Source organism: Sciurus carolinensis, chromosome 8 (assembly GCF_902686445.1).
Source record: "Sciurus carolinensis chromosome 8, mSciCar1.2, whole genome shotgun sequence".
Classification (NCBI taxonomy): domain Eukaryota; kingdom Metazoa; phylum Chordata; class Mammalia; order Rodentia; family Sciuridae; genus Sciurus; species Sciurus carolinensis.
This window is the reverse complement of record NC_062220.1, coordinates 91,686,867-91,709,225: the sequence shown is the minus strand read 5'-3', so window position 1 is coordinate 91,709,225 and position 22,359 is coordinate 91,686,867. Positions and strand designations below refer to the sequence as shown.

The 22,359-nt window shown below is 36.5% G+C and overlaps 1 protein-coding gene and 2 pseudogenes across 1 annotated transcript in view; 1 reads left to right on the top strand and 2 right to left on the bottom strand.

Moving 5' to 3' along the window:
- The window catches only part of Bbs9 (Bardet-Biedl syndrome 9), a 441,935-nt gene that overhangs the window by 385,058 nt on the left and 34,518 nt on the right, over window positions 1-22,359 (bottom strand).
- On the top strand, window positions 11,841-12,468 carry LOC124991756 (zinc finger CCHC-type and RNA-binding motif-containing protein 1-like; annotated as a pseudogene).
- LOC124991758 (small nuclear ribonucleoprotein G-like) lies at window positions 15,507-15,763 on the bottom strand (annotated as a pseudogene).

The window sequence follows — 22,359 nt, the reverse complement described above, 5'->3', positions numbered from 1 at the left end:
CATGTATCCCATTTGTTTACAATAAAAAAAATAAATAAAAAATAAAAAATAAATCATATAAATCATAAAATAATTATATAATCATTAGACCACAAAGCAAGTAAAAATAAATTTTAAAAACTGAAATAATTTCTTACATCTAATCATAATGAAGTAAAATTAGAAATTAACCACTAGAAAAACTACAGAAGCCAAGTGCAATGGAACACACTTAAAATCCCAGTGACTCATGAGTTTGAGGCCAGTCTCAGCAACTTAGCAAGACCCTATCTCAGAATAAAACTTTTTTTAATTTTTTAAAAATTAAAATTAAAAAGGACTAGGAGTGTAGCTCAGTGTTAAAATGTTATGGGTTCATTCTTTAGTACCAAAAAAAGAAAAATTCCATTTCACCCAAATAAGAATAACAATCATCAAGAATACAAACAACAATATATGCTGGTGAGGATGTGGGGAACTCATGCACTGTTAGTGGGGACATAGATTGGTACAGCCACTTTGGAAATCAGTATAAAGATTCCTCAACAAACCAAAAATAGAACCACCATATGATCCAGGTATACCACTTTCCAGTATTTGTGAAAAAGAATTAAAGTAAACATGCTTTAGAGATGCATTCCCATGTTTATAGCAGCACAATTTACAATAAACAAGTTTTACAGAATCAGTCTAGGTAGGTGTCTATCAACTGATGAACAGATAAATAAAATGTGCCATATGCATAAAATGGAGTTTTATTCAGCCATAAAGAATGAAATTGTGTCATTTGAAGACAAAAGAATGGAACTGGAGGTGATCATGGTAAGTGAAATAAGCCAAATTTAGAAAGACAAGAGTTTATGTTTTCTCTTACAAGTTGGGGAAAGCCGGAGAAGTTATAAAAGTAGAAAGGCAACAATTGGGGTAGAAAAAGATCGAGAAGAGGGAGGAGGAAAGGATAAAGGGAGAGGTACTGGTGGGTGAAAATGATAAAATTATATTAAATGCACATACCAATATGTAACAATGAAACCCACTACTCTATAATTAATATGTACCAAATTTTTTAAAGGCCAACCTACTTTTACAGTACTCAGTCTTTCTATTGATTCACAATCAAATAAAAACTAACACTCAGACCTTTCAGGAAAGCCTGCAATAAGAAAAGACCAAGAAAAACAAAGAATAAAATAAAATGTACTCTAGAACAAAATAAGATAATAAAAAATAGAAAATGGGGAGAGTATGTTCCCTTACCTCCAGGATGACGGAAAGGCTCTCCAGGAACTAGAGGGAACAGGCAGATTAAAAAATGTGACTTAAAGCCTGGAAAGACCTGAGGAATCCCAACTCAATGTGGAGAAATATGTATTTCTACACCAGGATCATTTTCCTTTACTATCACAGGACACTGGACTCATGAAACAAGGAAATGTGACCCTGCTACTTTACACTGAACAATACTTACATAATTTACATAGTTTACAAACTATGCTAACTTTTAGAATTAGGAAAACTCATGGAACATTTGGTTATAATTACAGACCAATATGTAAATATTATTAACCTTGACATTGTAAGAATAAAGGTAGGAATGTATTATTTTGGAAAGTAGAGGGTGAAGTGAGAAGACTAATGTCTTCAGAAGCTTGTCTACTACTTGATGTTTTGTTTCTATCAAATTAATTATTTTAAACTTTTCTGCAATCTTGCAAGGTTTAAAGTGGTCTCTTTTTAAAAGTACAACATCTTGCTAATATACTCTGAGCATCTGGTCTGTTTTTTAAAGTATAACAATATATCTTGCTAATATACTTCTAAAATCTCTTTCCTTCTAATATCTCATCTTCTAGGAATTTCATCCTTGATTTTCTAACCACCCTGCAGTGCAATGAACCATATTAAAGGGCATCTTTAAGTTCTACAGCCAACATTTAAAATTGTACATAAATGTATGGGGTATGTAATCATTTTTAAGTGGGAGAGGGAAGAAAGGAGAGTGAGCAGGTATAATAAAAAAAAAATTTTTTTAAAGATTGCTGAAAAGCCAAAAGGCAGAGGACTGACTTCTGCACTTCAGGCTTGCTTCAATAACTATGAGATAAATACAAAGAGCTCAACTATTCTATAATAAGCAGTATATAAATCCTAAAACTCTACCATGATATATTAGCCTTTAAAAGCCAGAAAAACACAGCTATTGCCAGTTAATCTTAAAACCAGGGGAAATTTACAGAAAATTTGTTTCAGTCATATTAGAGCTCCCTAATTTTAGTGTCCTCATTAACTGAGTAACCCATTTGGCCAAATGCCTACTAACCTATGTTGTTTGTCAAGCTTACTTACATTTATTCCAGTATAATTGATACATATTGATTTCTCAGCAGATAATCTGTTTTGTATATAGATATCAAAACAATATGGTTTTTAGAAAGTTGAGTAGAAGCAAAGAAAGAATAAGGGATGAATGATGGAGCCAATTTCCCAAGTTTCAAAAGAATTTGTCACCATCTTTCAAAAAGAAAAGAACCATTGATTGGGTTCCCAAATTATATTATGTGTTGATCAATTCAAGAACAGCCTAATACTGCCGAGAAAACCACAGAAAAACAGAATTTTGAATAATCTTTCACTGAAAGGCAAAAGTTAAACATCATATTCCTTAAGAGAACTAGCAACAGTAGACATATTAATAGTGCTAGGCACTGTTCCTAATATATCAGGACCCACATTAAAACCACTACTAAAGTCTAGAAATGGTCATAACAAATCTTTCAACCTTACAGCATAAAAGTCAGTTGATAATTTCTTTGTCTAACACCTAATAAAATTCATTCTTCCAAAATTGTGGAAAAGCTAAGCACAGTCCTCCCTTATTATGAAGTTTCCTGTTACAAGGTTGCATGGTTTACACATATGTTATACTTTATTATTGAAAAAAAAAAAAAAAAGGTCCTCCTTATAACACCCTCTTTGTTGTAATACTCAACTTACTTTGCCTCCAGGCTAGATATATAATGAAAGTAAAATGAATTCAGACAGATTGTTGAGAGGGGGAAAAAAAGCTAGTTTCTTTCTAAAGTCTTTTTTTCTTTCCTTGTAGCTTTTCATCATCTCAGCATTTTGTTCCTGTTTAACATTTTCCTTTTCTTTTTACATATTTCCTTCAGTAAATGAAAAATGAAAGATTGTTAAAAACTAGTTCATACTAACTTGGAAACAAGCACTCTTAATTCAACTTCTGCCTTCCAAAACTTTGTACAAATTTCATCTTTAGGACAATGAACTATATAGGCCTTAATCAACCAACTACAAAAAGCCATATGAAATCTTAATTTTCCACTGCCTATTTTATGTTCACAGTTCCCTAAAATCATAAATATAACATTTCAAATTAGATTTAGAAATACTTCTCAGTTATTGTTTCCACATTAAATACCATTATCTCATTTTAGCAAAGATCTAAAAATGATTTAAAAGTTTCTTATTCACAAATTTCAACATAGGGAATTTGGTTTTAAAAACCCTATTCAGGGCTGGGGCTGTAGCTCAATGGTAGAGTACTTGCCTCACATGTGTGAGCCACTGGTTCCATCCTCAGCACCACGTAAAGATAAATAAATAATACAATAAAGATATTGTATCCTTCTACAACTAAAACAATATTTAGAAATACAGTTCAAACATAATCTAATACAAACAGACTTATTCAGATATGCCAAGCTTAACCATTTGATATTCTTAATTAGCCAAAAGTGACTTAAAGCATGTATTATATGAAATACCAAAGGTTTAAATTTTGTAGGTTTAAAGATTAAGAGGCAAACATATAATATCATTTTTCCACATAGAACATGCTACTAACATTAGAACTCTATTCTCAATATCCTTAGGTAACATTTTATAATAGTAAAAAGAATTGGAAAAAAATTAACAGAATAGTAAAAAAAATCCTACATTTCTATGACACTTTTACATTGTTCACATAACAAATTACATAAGTAAATTCATTGTAGCTTTGTTCATACCTGAAGAAAAACCGGAAACCACTCTAAAGTCTACCAAAAAGATAATCCCCTTAAATTTTATACCATACATATATCCTTTTATCCTTTTTTTTGGAGTGGGTGGGGTACTAGGAATTGAACTCAAGGCCACACTACCACTGAACTACATCCCCAGACCTTTTTATTTTTTATTTTGAGATGGGGTCTTGCTAAGTTGCCCAGTGTAGCAAACTTTTATCCTCCAGCCTCAGTCTCCCAAGTAGCTGGGATTACAGGTGTGTGCCACCACACCCAGCTCTGATGTACTTTAAAAAATACCATTAACATGGTAGTAGTCAATACAAATATCTGATTTTCATACTAAGCATTAACATGTATTTCTACCTTGTGTTTTAGAACCTAAATTTGGAAGTAAGAATGTCCGTGTAGAATGGAAAGGGTTACTGAAGCAATTTAAGACTGTGGGGAAAGGAAGATAGTTAGTTTATGGCAATGTGTTTTGTAAGTGAATTTCTGAAACTGTTGGAACTCTCTGTGTATCATGGTGTCACCTGAATAAAGTAGTTTGTAGTTATCATTTGCCTTCTCAATTGAATAAAAATATATAATAGTTATTGCATTGTTTAAAGGAAGACCATGTTAGAACATACATACAGATCAACAATGGTTGCCAAACACTAATAGAACTGGAGGAGGGCAGGGGCTTGGTGTTTTATTGAGAGAGAATCTCACTACATTGCCCAGGCTGCCCTGAAACTTGCAATCCTCCTGCTTTGGTCTCTCCAGTAGCTGGGGCTACAGGTGCACAACCACACCCAGCTAAGACTACTGCATTTAACCATCTCTTGTCAAAGGCAGTGTTGACAGGAAACATTACCACAATACTTTTCCAGTCCTCACATTCAACCACTGCTATGGTTTGGATGTGAGGTGTCCCCCAGAAAACTCACATGTGAGACAATGCAAGAAGGTTCAGAGAAATGATTTGGTTGTAAAACTCTTAACCCAATCAGTGATTTAATCCCCTGACAGGGATTAACTGAGTGGTAACTGAAGTGGTAGGGTGTGGCTGGAGGAGACTGGAATTGAGACGTGATTTTGGGGTATATATTTTGTATCTAGAGAGTGGAGACTCTCTCTCTCTCTCTCTCTCTCTCTCTCTCTCTCTCTTTCTCTGCTTCCTGATCACTGTGATGTAAGCTGCTTCCCTCTACCACCATCTCCAGCCATGATGTCAGCCTCACCTTGAGTCCCTAGGAATGGAAGTGGCCTTCTATGGATTAAGAGCTCTGAAACCGTGAGCCCTCAAATAAACCTTTTCTCCTTTACAGTTGTGCTGGTCAGGTCATTGGTCACAGCAGTGAAATAGCTGACTAAAATAACCACTATAAAATCAATATTTGGTTTTTTTCAAGTAATTCCAAGAAACTTTAAACATTCTTTTGAGCCTCTGCCCCTCTTAGAAGAGCAGGCAAAGAGGTATTTAACCACTGAATTTCTACAGTATATACAAAGAGAGAATCAGAATTCACCTTTTAGAAAAAGTAATGACTTTAAAAGATTATGTAAAAAATGAATGTGCAGACCACAGGGAATTCTCATTATAAGTCTGCCCCCAGGAATTAAAGGTTTTATACAACATAATATACAGGAAGACACTATTTGAAAATAACATTGTTTTACGGGTCTTGGGCCAGAAATTTTAAAAATGAATGCCACGTATATGAGAAACCCAGCACAGGATGGGAGTCAATCCTATTATCCCCTTGATCTCCCAACTTCTCACTGTGGATCCATAAAGGATCTTAAAAATAAATGAGGGAAGTTCTCCAATATTATAAAACACCTACACTTTAATGCCTAGAACAGGAGCCAGTACACCATAGAAATTCTTCCTCTAACGTTACTCTCTAACATTTCAACCACATGTATTAGAAAATAGGGGCCATATGGTTCACTGGTAAGACAAGGGCTATCAAAACATCATCCCCTGGTTCCCTAAGAGGAAAATAGCGTTACTCTTTTATTTGCACTAAGAGTCCCACACCAAAGAGCAAGACTGTGTTCTGGCTGTTCGTTCACCCCAGCTGAGCATATCAGTTCACTCTCTGGATAGCAATCAAAGAATCCAGACAGCTGGGAGAAGCACAGCCTCTCAGCAACCACATGTGGCCACTGATACATTCCCTTGGCAGACAAAAAAAAGGCTGCACTTTAGACAATTAGAAGTTATTTGAAGGCTGAGAATCTGATTATCTAGAGTGGCCTCAAGATGAGGCAAAAGGTGACTGACTTTTCCTTCAGTTCACTATTTTCTTTGGCAGGCCTTTGATTCAAGGAATTCATGAATTTTTATTTATGTGACAATATAATCCCATACAAGCTTATAGAAGTCATTTTATGATTTAAAAAATATTCCACCATGCTCACATATATTATTAGTAAAATTCTGTTCACCCCATTTACTGACAATTATAGCCCAAACATACTGAACCTTTTATATATAGTATTTTCTTTCTACTTCAATCACAAGTGTGGGACTACTGTGCTGCCAGACCTCTAATCTACACCATGCCCATATTATGTCTACATTCTGACATTAAACTTTCCTTGATAAAAATTCTACTCTTTCTGAAGTTCCATTTGACTGGAAAAAAAGTAGAACAACTGGAAGAGTTAAAGGAAAATGAGCTTTCAAAAGGCAGGATAGACAAGAGAGATTAAGGTCAAAGAGGAAGTAAAATGTCTTTTATATTAAATATTAAAGCATTTAAGTAATATTCTAAAATCAAAAATATTTTGTGAGCATTATCAAAAATGGTATAAATTCACACTTTATACTAAAAATTAATAATGAAGGTATGAAAAATGTATAGAAACACTACCGCAAGTAGATGAGAAGTTGTTATTTGTACAGGTAAGTCTGACATGCAAATAGTGCATCACTGGTATATTTAGAAATATTTTGAGTAAAGACGAACCCAGAAGACCTAAGTAATCACCCACACTTTACCACTAAGGGGGATAGTGGCTATCATAACTCATACACTGTAGTAGATGCTCAACACATGTGTGTCATACAGAAACTCAGAAGTTGGGTAGAATGAAGGCACTGGGCTAACATTTGTTCTGAAAAAAAACCTTGAAAGTCTAACCTGTATACCATCAACTCTGCCCAGTCACTGTTTTGGCTCATTCATTCTGCACTTAACTAGCACCCACTACTTGCCATGACTGCAAGACACGACATACACCATAGTCAACAAAAGCCATGATCTCTGCCTACACTAAGCTTATAGGAAAGTCTCCCTTTCCTTCCTCTCAGAGTCCATACAGACCCTCTCTCTCTAACTAGCAAGGCAATTTAATAAGAAGTAACGTATTAGAAATAGCATGGACTTTGGAATTTGATAGCTCTGGATCAAATCATTGTGCCTAGTTATAATTTGGGAAAGGACCTTTACCTTCTCTGAGCTTTGATTTTCTAGACTGAAAACAGTAATTATTAGAGTTAAATGCAATAGCACAATACGTAAGAGATCACAGATAAAACTCCCTCCTCATAGTCTTCTCTATTAATAAAGATAAAAATTCCTGCCAGAAAACAAACTCCAGACAACAGAAACATAAAAACTCTGCATAGAAGAGAAGTTTCTAGGCTTACAAGAAACAGAATAAATTGTGCATAAAGAGAATAATTTGACCACATCAAAGCAGACACAATTTAAAAAGCAAAACAGGGGCTGGGGAGATAGCTCAGTTGGTAGAGTGCTTGCCTTGTAAGCACAAGGCCCTGGGTTCGGTCCCCAGCACCCAAAAAAAAAAAAAAAGCAAAACAATCTGGAAAAAAAGATATTCACATCAAATACAATGAAATTAATCTGTGCTAAATAAATAGCTCACTTAATGGAAATAAAAGATTGCTTGTCCAGGATTCTATAAGAATCAAACAAATAACTACTGTTGAGTCCACAAGAATTTTTTGATGAACATCCATTTTTCAAATCTAGCATGGGGATGAGTTTCAAAAGACCTTTTAAAAACTGTAATATTGTAGATTAAGCAAACAAATAAATTAATTAATAATAAAGAATAGCAAACGTGCACCAGAAAAACTGAAACTAAGGAAAAGGTACCACTTCATGATGGAATCTTTGAAAAATGGTGACCATCAAGCAAATGCTTGAGAGAATATTTAGGGCCAAACTTCATGCATTTTGTAAAGCTGCTAACTATAAACTCCAGACAAGGAGGAGCAGTGGTAAGGTTGTGAATAAACAAAATTCTGAAAATCTCACTAAAACTTCCAAATTTAGAGGAAGACAGACTCAGGAGGGAAACAGTCTGGAGAAATCCAAGTGTCCATAATACCAAAAATCTCTAACTTCACTATATTCCCTTCCTGTCGAACAAGAAAACACAAATTAACCATTTGCATATTTTCTGGGGGAAAAAAAAAAGGCAGGAGTAACTCAGGAGCCTAAAGCAGGAGAATTAAAAGTTCAAGGTTAGCCTAAACAACTTAGCAAGATGATGTCTCAAAATTTTAAAAATCCCCAGCACTACAAAAAAAAAAAAAAAAAAAATTTAAAAAGTAGTTCAGTGGTTAATACACCCACTGGTTTCAATCCTCAGTACCAAAAAAAAAAAAAAGGAAGGAAGGGAAGGAGGGAGGAGGAAGAAGGAAAGAGTATACAAAAATACCAGGCACGCTAACCATCTCTAGCAATTATGATCAGTATGAGTAAACAATGGGTTAGAGGAGAACTGCCACATGAACTTTCATACACACTCAAGTGCAGCCAAAAGAAAAGTAGATGGGCGGGGCATGGCAGCGGATGCCCGTAATCCCAGTTACTCAGGAGTCTAAGGTAGAAGGATTACAAATTCAAGGCCAGCCTGGGAAGTTTGGAGAGACCCTGTCTCAAAATAAAAAATTAAAAGAGTTGGGGATATAACTCGATGTGTATAGCACTCCTGGATTCAATCCCCACTACTGCAAAAAATAAAAGTGAGTGGGGAGGGAATGGAAACAGCTTCTGGTGAGATTCCATCAAACAAGAGAAGGAATATATGGGACTGACTCAGGGAAATCTGAAGAGGAAGTCCTTACCCAAAAGATCCAAAGTTAGAGAATATCTCCCCCACTTCCCAAGATAACAGGTTACAGGCCACCCAGGAATATGAATTTCAAGTTAAAGACCATCCAAAGAGTGTGGACTTCACCCTATTCAGATAGTATGAGATGTAAGAGGCAGAAAAGAAGGCTGAGGCCATATCCTCCAGTAAGGCTGCCATGACCACAGAAAACCTCTCCGACTCCCATCCCTTCCCCACTACCCCCATAGACAGGTGACAAGTGAGACACTGAACAAGAGCCCACCCTCAAAACAGTATATTAGGAAGGATCACAAACTCATCTTGGATTGGGTGGAAGAGATGGCAAAAGAAAAAAAAATACAGCACCATAAAAAAGCAGACTGGCCCAGACAGAGTTGAACAAGCTAAGCTTGAGCAAGTCTATAAAGAGACTAGCCTGGCAAATGCTCAATTGTACTACAGAAAAAAGGCAAGGAGAGAAGAAGAAGGAAAGACAATATTAAAAAGGCAGATGGAGGAAAAACAGAACCAGGAATCGGAAGAAAACTCTCTGAAAACATTTCACTCTACTGAGCAATTTAATAAGAATATGAATTAAACAAAACAAGCACATAGGGTAATAAGGGAGGCTGGAGAACTGAAACTACAAAATGAGAACCAAGACAAACCTAACACACATGTTATATATGTGAATGTGTTGCATTATAAATAATTGAGGGAGTGGGGCTGGGGTTGTGGCTCAGTGGTAGAGCACTTGCCTGTTATGTGTGAGGTCCTGGGTTCAAACCTCAGTACCACATATAAATAAATAAAATAAACGTCCATTGAAAACTAAAAAAAAATTAAAGTAAATAAATGAGGGAAAATTTTTTGAGAAATGAAACATAATTGTGGTGTCATCTATCAAATCTCAAATGACAAGTGGGTCATGTGACCAGTAGGTCATGAAGCCCAAATCCACATAACACGGGCAGTATATAAAATGGACAGATCTACCACCAGATCCAGTGACACATACCTGCAATCAGAGTGACTCAGGAGACTGAGGCAGGAGGATTGCAAGTTGGAAGCCAGCCTCAGCAAGTTAGTAAAGCCCAAAGTAACTTAGGGAGACCCTGCCTAAAAATAAAAACTAAAAAAAGGGCTGAGGATATAGCTCAGTAGTAAGCTCTCCTAGGTGCAATCCCCAGTACGATAAATGAATTAATTAAAATGGACAGATCTAGGGGGCTGGGGTTGTGGCTCAGTGGTAGGGTACTTGCCTAGCATGCGTTAGGCACTGGGTTCGATCCTCAACAGTACATAAAAATTAATAAGTAAAATAAAGGTATTGTGTCAATCCACAACTAAAAAAAAAATTTTAAGTAAAAAAATAAAAATAAAATGGACAGATCTAAAATCACTGTCAGAAGCTACTTGCTACAATCTACAAATCCCCAAAGTTTGCTTTAAAACTTAATCCCCATTATGGTAGTATTTGGGGAAGTCATTGAATCATGAAGGCCCCATCTGCATAAATGAACTAGTGCTTTGTAAATGATGGGCTGGGGTTATGGCTCAGTGATAAAGCAAATGCCTAGCACATGTGAGACCTTTGGTTTAATCCTCGGCACCACATAAAAATTAATTAATTAATTAAAGGTATTGTGTCCATCTACAACTAAATATTTTTTTAATTTATAAGAAAATAAAAAGAGGAGAACATATGAATAACTCAAAATACTTAACACCCAAAAAATTAAATAACCCCATCAATAAATGGGCAAATGAACTAAACAGATACTTCTCAAAAGAAGAAATACAAATCAACAACAAGCACATGAAAAAAAATGTGCAAAATCTTTAGCAATTAGGAAAATACAAATCAAAACTATACTGAGATTTCATCTCACTCCAGTTAGAATGGAAGCCATCAAGAATACAAATAAGCCAGGTGCAGTGGTACAAACCTATAATCACAAGTTTAAGGCCAGCCTCAATAATTTAATGAGAACCTGTCTTCAAGTTTAAAAAAACAGTTAACAAAAAGAAGGCTGAGGACATAGCTCAGCAGTAGAATGCCTGTCTAGCATGCACAAGGTCCTCTGTTCAATCCCTAGTATCACAAATAAGAAAAATAGTTTAAAGATATATGGATATGAAGCCAAAGCTTTTCTAAGAAATATTCATTTAAATATTTATTGCCATATTGCTTGCATCCCATATTATACAGCACCAGACTTTACATAATAAATGTACATTTTGGATGGTTCTATCTTTTAGGTGGTGAGAGGTAAATTTCAAAAAAATTACTCAGGTTAGACTAGGCTGGAACTTTCTGGTTATATTCTACTGTACTCTGGTATAGTATCAGTGGTTATGTCTGGGAGGTGGTGCTAAATCAAGTACTTTTTCTTTTCTATAGGTCTAGATGTTTTAAATGTTCATTTGAAAATATGATTTCAATCAAAAGATAACATTTTTATCTGATAACAAAAGTATGCACATTTTGGTGTGGGTAATATTGAAAGTGAGAAAGAGATGAAGTAAAATCAAGTTTTAATCTATCTATAAAGAATTTGGGCTCCAGGGCCCAGGTCTAAGGTGAGTAGGGAAGGGGTATGGGTGGCCCTACCACCTGATATTTGCGACCGACCCCTGCCGAGACAGGTGATGCCAAGTCAGTTGCCTGCAGCAAGGAAAAATCAAGGTTGTGCCCCAGCTGAGCTGACGCTGGTGGTCCTCTGGTCTCTCGGGTCTGCCCCACCTAAAGAAATGAGTGGTGACTTAGCTCCAAGTAAGAGCACAGTTTATGTATCCAACTTGCCCTTCTCCCTGACAATGGTTTATATCGGATATTTTCCAAGTACGGCAAAGTTGTGAAGGTTACTATAATGAAAGACAAAGATACCAGGAAAAGCAAAGGGGTCGCTTTTATTTTATTTTTGGACAAAGACTCTGCACAAAACTGCACTAGAGCAATAAACAACAAACAGTTGTTTGGTAGAGTGATAAAGGCAAGCATTGCTATTGACAATGGAAGAGCAGCTGAGTTCATCCGAAGGCGAATAATCTAAGTGTTATGAATGTGGGGAAAGTGGACACTTAAGTTATGCCTGTCCTAAAAATATGCTTGGAGCCTCCAAAGAAAGAGAAAAAGAAAAAAAAGAAACTTCCTGAACCAGAAGAAGAAATTGAGGAAGTCAAAGAAAGTGAAGATGAAGGGGAAGATCCTGCTCTTGACAGCCTCGGTCAGGCCATTGCATTTCAGCAAGCCAAAAGTGAAGAGGAACAAAACAAATGGAAACCCAGTGCAGAGAGTCCCTTAACATCGGATGATTCAAGACACCCAAGGATAAAGAAAAGCACATATTTCAGTGATGAGGAAGACCTTAGTAATTAAAATTGTTTTTATTATGTAAATATCTTGAAAATAAAAAAAAAATCTTGGAGTACAAAAAAAAAAGAATTTGGGGGCTGGGTACAGTGGTACACACCTATAATACCAGCAACTCAGGAGGTGTAGCAAGCTCAAACTCAGTCTCAGCAACTTAGCGAGGCCCTGAACAACTCAGTGACACATTGTCTCTAATAAAATATAGAAAAGGGTTGGGAATGTGGCTCAGCGTTTGAGTGCCCCTGGGTTCAATCCCTGGTACCAAAAAAAAAAAAAAAAAAAAAAAAAAAAAAATAGAATTTGGGACATACCTCCAAATTTTAAATATCTATGCACACCAGAACTAAAAATATGACAAGTGACTTTGCAAAGCATTCAATTAAATTGAATAATAACAAAACTCTCAAATTGAATAAACATTGAGAGCAAACATTCCCCCACAATGTTGTCAGAATGAGATTTCTGGGGTCCAGGGCAAGCTTCTGCCTTCTCTAATCCACTTAGACCTCTTCCAGCGCATTCTCAAATCACCACTGCTTGCCTTTCCTGTCAAATCTAAAGGAACACTCTAAGGGAGGTTCTGGGAGAGAAAGCAAAACCAAAGGTAAGATGAGTCTTTACAATTCTGAGCCACCCAAAACCCCTTTCATTCTGTTATTACTATTGTATTTTGCTATTATTTTGTCATTACTACATAATTGGGTTAAAGGTGGCTCCTGTCTACACTAGCCCTTCTTTGAGCAGGATCTTAACTCAAAGCCCAAATAAGCATATTTTTAGCCATTTAGAATTTGTTGGTTTTGCATATCCCACAAAACTACACCCAATATCTGCTAACCACAGATAAGACAAACCCTAGAGCTTAAAAATGGTCAAATCTAATGTTTTCTTTTAAATGCTCCAACTGTCAGCTGTAACCAAAGTAATCTTCAGTTGTACCAAAGGCAAGGCTGGAAAGAGAACAGAAGCAAACCCAAATCCACCCAGAAAAGTAAAATTGTGGTCATTGCAGAACTTGAGAGTTTCTGATTCTGTGTGTGTGTGTGTGTGTGTGTGTGTGTATCTCTTTCAGTCACTGGCAATTTGAACACAGAGGTGCTTCACCACTAAGCTACATCCCTGGCCCTTGTTTTGTTTTATTTTGTTTTGTTTTTTGAGACATTGTCCCAATAACTTGTGGAAGCTAGTCTCCAACTTGTGATCCTCCTCCCTCAGTCTCCCAAGTCACTGAGACTATAGGAGTGCGCCACTACGTCCAAGACTGATTTTTTTATACTAACATTCCTTTAGGTCTTTGAGTTATGTGTTTACCAAGAAAGCTCAAAATGTAAATAGCCTCACATAAAACAAAGCTTATAATCAAGAAAATTAATTTTTGAAAATAGAACAAAGAAGTAGATAGTGGTGATAATCTTAAAGAATTTTTTCCATAAACCACAAATTCATTATGAGAAGTAGACAGTGATTCAATATGACTACACAGTACAAATTATGTGATAAGAAATAAAATTCTAAGGAACAAAATAGGCACATCATAATCCAAATAACATAATTTGTAAAATAAAAATGTACACAAATTAATTTTTCAGCAAAAAAATATGGAAAACATTTTGTTCATCAGATAAAGATTTCATCCTGCGTCTTCAAAGATTTCTCCCGCCTTACAAAGTCTTTTCTCCAGCAGTTATGGCCTTAATTTCCCCTTCCCTTCAAGACCAAATTTCTTTACATATCAGCCTTCCTTCAGGATTTCTGTTTCATCTCTAAGGATTCCTCATTCTGAGCAACTTGACCAACATTCCTCCCCTTCTGTTAAAACTGTTCCTGTAGCTGGGCACAGTGGTGCATGACTACAATCCCAGCAGCTCAGGAGGCTGAGGCAGGAAGATTGCAAGTTCAAAGCCAGCCTCAGCAAAAGAGAGGCACTAAGCAACTCAGTGAGACCCTGGCTCTAACTAAACTACAAAACAGGGCTGGGAATGTGTCAGTAGTCAAGTGCCCTGAGTTCAATCCCTGATACCAATTTAAAAAAAAAACTGTTCCTGTGATCATCAATGACTTAAAAATGGCTAAATCCAGGGTTTTCTTTTCAATGCTCCAGGTACTTAACCTGTGACATTTTTTACTCCTGTGACCTCCTCCCCTTATATGACAGCACATTCTATTGGCAATCAATCCCAGGTCAAGTATGCTAAACAAGCACTCTACCACTGAGCCACAACCCCACCCGCCTTCCACCCCTGCCTTTTTTTTTTTTTTTTTTTTTTTTTTGCAGAACTGGGTAGTATTGAATTCAGGGGCAATTTCCCTCTGATCTACATCCCCAGGCCTTTTTGTTTTTTTGGGACAGGGTCTTGCTAAATTGCCTAGGATGGCCTCAAACTTGTGATCCTTCTGCCTTGCCTCCTGAGTCACTAAGATTACAAGGAAGGACCACGATGTATATCCCATTTGAATCTCTTAATCTCTGTGTTAATTCCTCTTCCTATCATTCCCCTTAATTTTTTCAATCTCAACAGAGTCATATCATAGTACTCTTGAAGAGTACTATATCCTTCTCCACTAAAGATCAGTTAATAGTTAAAGAAGATAATTTTGCCTTATAGTGGGCTTTAAGCTATAGGTAAACCAATTTAGTAGTCTGAAAATAGCAAGGTTTGTTTCTGTGTGTGTTTGTTTGGAGGTTGAGAGAGTACCAGGGATTGAACCCAGGGCACTTAACCACTGAGCCACATCCCCAGCCTTTTTCATTTTTTGAGACAGGGTCCCACTAAGTTACTGATGCCCCCCCTAAATTGCTGAGGGCAACTTTGAACATGTGATTCTCCTGACTCAGCCTCCCAAGCCACTGGGATTACATGCGTGTGCCACCAGTGTCCACCATAAGGTTTTATTTAAAGCAAAGTAATTTTTTTGTTATTAAAAATTTCATTTAACAAGAAGTTTAATGTGAAAATGTACATGTCCCGATTTTTATGTCATAGTTAAACAGGCCCTCTGGAAAGGGGACACAGATTTCTCTGCTGAATAGTCATTATTTATACTCATTCCAAGGCTTCTAACATGATGATACTTTTCCTCGTATTACCACCATTCCAATATTGTTCTGTTGCCCACTAGTTGCCATCTCCACACATTAGTCTATCACAAGATTCATAAAGGGGTCAAATCCCTGCAATGTTCCTTGGACATATCTGCCACCATTTAATTTCAATGACAACTTCATGTCCATAAATTTTTTCAGCTCAGCATGGTGAGCTTTGCTCATACTGTCTACTCCACAGGCTCAGAGTTGCTTTTCAGCAAAATAATTTTTTAAAAGGGTTCTAAGGTCTAAATAATAGTCTTCTCAAGAGGAATAAATTATCCCAAAAGGATTATAAATTTAGAAAATGAAAGTTTGGTACTAAAAACCACGAAGTTGATCATTAATCAGAAAATGAGATTACTAACCTCTGGATTAAAGTGGATGAAAAGGAAGTGGTGGCATAAAAAAAATAAATAAATAACAGAGCCAGGCATGGTGGCACACGCCTGTAATCCCAGCAGCTCAGGAGGCTGAGGCAAGAGGATCTCAAGTTCAAAGTCAGCCTCAGCAACAGTAAGGCACAAAGCAACTCGGTGAGACTCTATCTCTAAATAAAATAGAAAATTGGGTTGGGGATGTAGCTCAGTGGTTGAGTGCCCCCGAGTTTAATCCCCAGTACCAAAAAAAATGTAAAAAGGTAACAGTGCATTCCTCACCCAAATTCAATTCACACAAACACCATTCACATCACCTACAGGGAACAGCTGTATCCTCAGGGCTCCAGCAACACTTTGCAAATATTCTCCTTTACTGTGACTGACTGCAATACACTACAGTTCATTATTATTTATCAACCTCTAGATTGTGAGCTGCTTGAAACCATACACAATCTTATTTATCTTTCTACTCAATCTAGTACAGTGCCTGGTCTCTCAGAAGATTCTCAGTAAATATGCACTGGTTGGTTGAAGGGATGGAGAGAGATGATATAAGGATGGACTAATACACAAGTCTTAGTTCAATCTCTAAAAAGCTCCACACACCTCTAACAAATCAATAATATCTTTTCAGTGTCCCTGTTACACACTTGAAAGATTCCTATACATTATGAGGTTTATCAATTTATCATTTATCATTTGTCATTTATCACAGTTCTAGAGGGCAAATTTTGGGTAAATAAGGATATAACAGTATATCCAAGACAAATGATGAGTAAAGATAACTTTACTCAAATAACTCAAATATCTTGACAGTAGCCAGATACATCACATAGAAAATATAAAGCATCTTATTCTACTAAGCTAAGTTAATGCAGTTGACCTAACATGATATTTATCTTTACTTCATCAGTGGCCGTCTGTCAGTCAATATTAATGCTATTCTTGTCTACCTGCTATTTTGAAATGACAAGTTTATCTTAATCAGGTAAAATACCATGTTTTACAACCATTAGAAGTTATAGTAACCCAATAAAACAAAAGAAAAGGCAACTGGATGAAATATCATTCTGCTCCTTTCTTCAAAAACAAATAGAGTTCAAGCCAGGCATGGTGACACACACCTATAACACCAGTAGTTTGAGAGGCTGAGACAGGAGGATGGCAAGTTCAAAGTCAGCCTCAGCAACTTACAGGGACCCTAGGCAACTTAGTAAGACCCTGTTTCAAGATAAAAATTGAAAAAGGTTGGGGATGCAGTTCAGTGGCAAAGCACCTCTGGGTTCAGTCCCTGGTACAGAAAAAAAGAGAGAGAGAGAGAGTTCAAATTATCAGACCAAATAAATCCCAACAATTTTATTAACACATTTTAAATCAATTCAAATCCACCTTTTGGGAATTTAGAAGTAGGCATGGTCGTGCATGCCTGTAATCCCAGCAACTCAGGAAGTCAAAACAGGGTATAACAAGTTTAAGATCAGCCTCAGCAACTTAATGAGACCCTGTTTCAAAATAAAAATAAAAAATAAAAAGGGGGAAAAAAAGGAATTCAAAGTATCAAGTCAAATAAATCCCATCAATTTTATTAACATATTTCTAAATCAAATCTACCTTCAAAACTAATTTAGAGCCAGGTCTGGTGGCGCACACCCAGTGACTCAAGAGACTGAAGCAAGTGGATCACAAATTTGAGATCAGCCTCAGTAATTTAGGGAGATTATCTCAAAATAAAAAATAGCTGGGTGTTGTGGTGCATGTCTATGATCCCAGGTGCTCCAGAGGCTGAGGCAGAAGGATTGTAGGTTCAAGTTCAGCCTCAGCAATTTAGTGAAGCCCTAAGCAACTTAGCAATACCCTGTCTCAAAATAAAAAAAAAAATTAAAAACAGGCTGGGGATGTGTCTCAATGATTAAACACCCCTGGGTTCAATCCCTAGTACTACCAAAAAACAAAACAAAATCAAAGACAGACTAAGATTTTTATAAAACCCAGGTCCATGTGCCTTCAAAAAAGCATCTTAGAGTTAAACTTTAAAAAACACAAATATTAGCCAGGAGCAGTGGTGCATGCCTATAATCCTAGGCAGTGGGAGCCTGAGGCAGGAGGATTCAAGTTTGAGCCCAGCCTCACCAACTTAGTGAGGCCCTAAGAACTCAGTGGGATCCTGTCAAAAAAAAAAAAAAAAATCCCAGGTATGGTAGCACACATCTGTAATCCCAGCAACTTGAGAGGTTGAGGCAGGAACTTGATCCCAAGTTCAAGTTCAGTCTCACCAACTTAGCCAGGCTTTAAGCAATTTAGTGAGACCCTGTCTCAAAATAAACAATAAAAAGAACTGGTGGGTGGGGAAGACTCAGTAATAAAGCACCCCTGGGTTAAATCCCCAGTACCAAAAAAAATTTTAATTTCAAAACACATTCCCTTCTTAAAAAAAAAAAAAGATAGATAGATAGATAGATAGATAGATAAAAATATTGTGCTTCCTTTGAGCTTTACTTTTGGACTTTCCTTACAAACCAAAGCACCAACCAGAAACTGAAACTGAAAAATCAAATATATGACCCAGAAATTACTCAACATAGTTCCCCATAATCTATGAAGAATCAAAGTTATACACTTAACTTAAAGCAAACAAAACTCCCCAACCCACCCTACCCTCACCTCCCTCCCCCACACTGGGGATTGAACCCAGGGCTTCCTGCATCCTAGGCAAACATTCTACTACTGAACTACAACCCATGCCTTTTATTTGAGACAGGGTCTCACCATATTGCTGAGGCTAGGCGGCTTGAATGTTCAATCTTCCTGCCTCAACCTCCTGAATAGACGGAATTAAAGATACATGCCACCATACCCAGCTATCACCTTTCTGAAAGAAGAGCTTTTTTTCTGAATTGAAAAGGAGAAAAATTCACTCACAGACCAGATATGGGAGGCAGTTTAGTTTGGTTTAAGCCGCAAGCTTCTACATGCATACATCCTGGGTTATGATCCTTCACTATTCACTACATATATTTTAGACAAAGTTTTTAATGTGTAAAGAGCTTAGAAGGGGTCTGGGGTTGTGACTCAGTGGTAGAGCACTTGCCTAGCATATGTGGGGCACTGGATTCGATTCCCAGCACCACAAACAAAATAAATGAATAAAAATAAAGGTCTATCAACACCTAAGAAATATATTTAAAAAAAAAAAAAAAGAGCTTAGAAGACTGCCTGGCACAGAGTAAGCATTTGGCAGGTGCAGGGTTACAGCATGCCTCTAGATATCTGCAACTTGGCATCACCTGAAATACTGTCAGAAATCCAGAATCTCCAGTCCAATTACAGACTTAGAGTCAGAACCTGATTTTTATCATGATCTCCTTGCTATTCAAATGCAAACTAAAGTTTGAGAAGCACAGCTAGAAAGCATATTCTTTTTTTTTTTTTGGCGGTGCTGGGGATCGAACCCAGGGCTTTGTGCTTGCAAGGCAAGCACTCTACCAACTGAGCTATATACCCAGCCCCTAGAAAGCATATTCTATGTTACCAATTATAGTGAATATTTTTTTAAAAATACTATTATTTTTCTGCAACTTGAAGTTTTATATACATACACACACACACACATACACACACACATACACACACACATATACATATATATACACATTTTAGTTGTTGATGGACCCTTATTTTATCCTTTTATTTATATGCAGTGCTGAGAATCGAACCCAGTGCCTCACACATGCTAAGCAAGTGATCTACCACTGAGCCACAACTTCAGCCCTACATTTATTTTTAATAAAAGGCAGGGGCTGGGATTGTGACTGTGGTGGAGCACTTGCCTAGCATGCATGAGGCGCTGGGTTCAATTCTCAGGACCACATACAAAACTAAATAAACTTTTTATAAAAAGCTGAAATTCTTTAAAAAAAAAAAAAAAAGCAAAGAGCTAATTTGAGATCAAAATTCCTCCATTAAAAAGAAATTCCTCCATTAATGATTTCTCACCGTATCTTACTCAGACAGTAAAGTTGTAGAGGACTGCCATCTAGTGGTAACTAATTCTGAGGCATGTACACAACTGGTCTCTTCTCCCACAGCCTTCCCTTGTTTGAAAACATTTTGTTTAAAATATTGTTAAACAATATTTGTTTAAAAACCAAAACCTGGAGGGGGTTTGGTTTGGTTGTGTGGTACTGGGGAGCAAACCCAAGAGTGTTCTACTTCTGAGCTACATCCCCAGCCCTTTGAGAGGATGGGTCTCACTAAGTTGCCCATGAGAGCCTCACTTGCAACCCTCCTGCCTCAGTCTCCTGAGTAGTGCTGGGTTTTGTTTTTGTTTAATTCCTTTTTCGAAGCCCTAAGTTTCCCTTTTTTATGCCCAGATTAACACTCAGGAATTTTTCAAATTAAAAGAATGACCCACTCTCTCCTGGAAAGGTATAAATTAAACACTAGAGACATTAAGTTTAGAAAATGAAACTTTTGAAATGTGCATAATTTGGAGGTGATTTTTTATTTCTTCTTCCCAAATTCTACACTATTTACCATTTATTTATATAGTATTTAAGTTTTATTTTTTAAGTGTATTATAGTTATACATGATAGTGGGGTTCATTTGGACATAATCTACATACATGGAATATAATTTCCTCCATTTCAGTCCCTAGTGCTTCCTCTTTCCCTCCCTGCCTCCTTCTCCCATCCCCTTCATCTACTCAACTGATCTTCCATCTATTTATTTTTTAATTGGTGCTTTATAGAAATACATAAAAGTGGGATTTACTATGGTATATTCATATAAGCACATAAATAGCTATTTTCTCATTAAGTCATTTTATAATCATCTGACTTAATAACTTCTACATTTCATCCTAAGGAAATAATCAGAGTTGCAGACAAAGTTTATGAACAAAGATGTTCATTTCAATAATGAAACAATCTTACTAGCTTCATAATAATCCACTGAATCAGTGCATCAAAACTTATGTAGCATTCTCCTCTATTATCCAGTTAGATCACCTCTAATTTCTCCTTACTACAAAAAATTCTATGTATACACAGAAAGAAGGAAGGGAAAGAAGGAAGAGGACAAAAATAAATGACAACTTTATGTGACTACCACATTTTGGATCATTTGGATATTCTGGATCATTTCCTAATATACATTCCCTTACATATTCCTGTGACTTATGTTACAGCATCAAGAACATTTTCATGGTTAATAATCAACTTGCTTTGTAAGAATATTGTATCATTTTATATGACCATGAGCAACAAATGACTCACCTCTCTGGCATTAGATTTTATTCTATGGGTAATTTTTTATTAACTTTATTGAGATACCATTTATATACTATAAAGTTCACACTTATAAAGTAAACAACTTAATAGTCCTTAATGTATTTACAGAGATGTGCAACACACTTGTGTGTGTATAAATGTGTGTGTATGTTACTGGGTATCTAACTCAGAGGCAATCTACTACTCCACTACATCCCAAGCCCCTTATTTTTAATTTTTAGACAGGATCAACAAGTTGCCCAAGCTGGCCTTGAACATAAAATCCTCCTGTCACAGCCTCCTAAGTCACTGAGATTTTAGGTGTAAGCCACCACACCAGGCTGCTATGATCTAATTTTAGAACATTTTCATCATTCTGAAAGCATTGCACCCATCAGCAGTTAACTCCCAATTCTTGCCATCAACCCCCCAATATGGCTAATTTTTACCAATTGACCATCCCATGACATTTCTATATTTTCTTGTAGATATAATTGTTTCAAATCTATGCAATAGAATGATTCCTTCTGCTATGCAGATTATAGTGTCAAATCATAAAATGGTTTCCTTCTTAATGACTGAGAAGTAAAACGTGTCAAAATTGCCTCTTGTTTTCAAAAGATATTTTTTAAATGTAAGGCACAGTTTTAAGAGTGAAGAGAAGAAGAGTATCATAGAAACACAAAGTTATCCATTCTTTTCAAAACTAGTAGCAATTATCATTTTTAGGGGAGGAAAATATCTTTTTCTCACTCATTCTAGGTTCATAGCTGAGGTTCCTTTAATAAGAGACAGAGTCACAGGAGAAAGGCACACAACATTACATTATTTAATAAAACATTTTACCTGGCACCAAAGTCTTTATAAGAAATGAAGAAACAATTTATGGTCAATTATGCCAATTTAAGGACAATTTATGTCCTTTTACACTAGGTTTCATCCAGAAATGGATAGTTATGGGAAAATATGATAGAGCCAAGGGGGTATGATCTAACGATAATAAACAGGAAACTTGGCAAGGCCTGCTTGTTCAGGTTCTTCTCTGTGAACTTTCACCTTCAGAAACAAGGATTCTCCTCCCCTTTGGGTATAGGAAGCACACCTCTCCCATGAGTCTAATGATTTGCTTCGGGGGAGAAGGGTAGAGGGAAGATCTACCTGCTA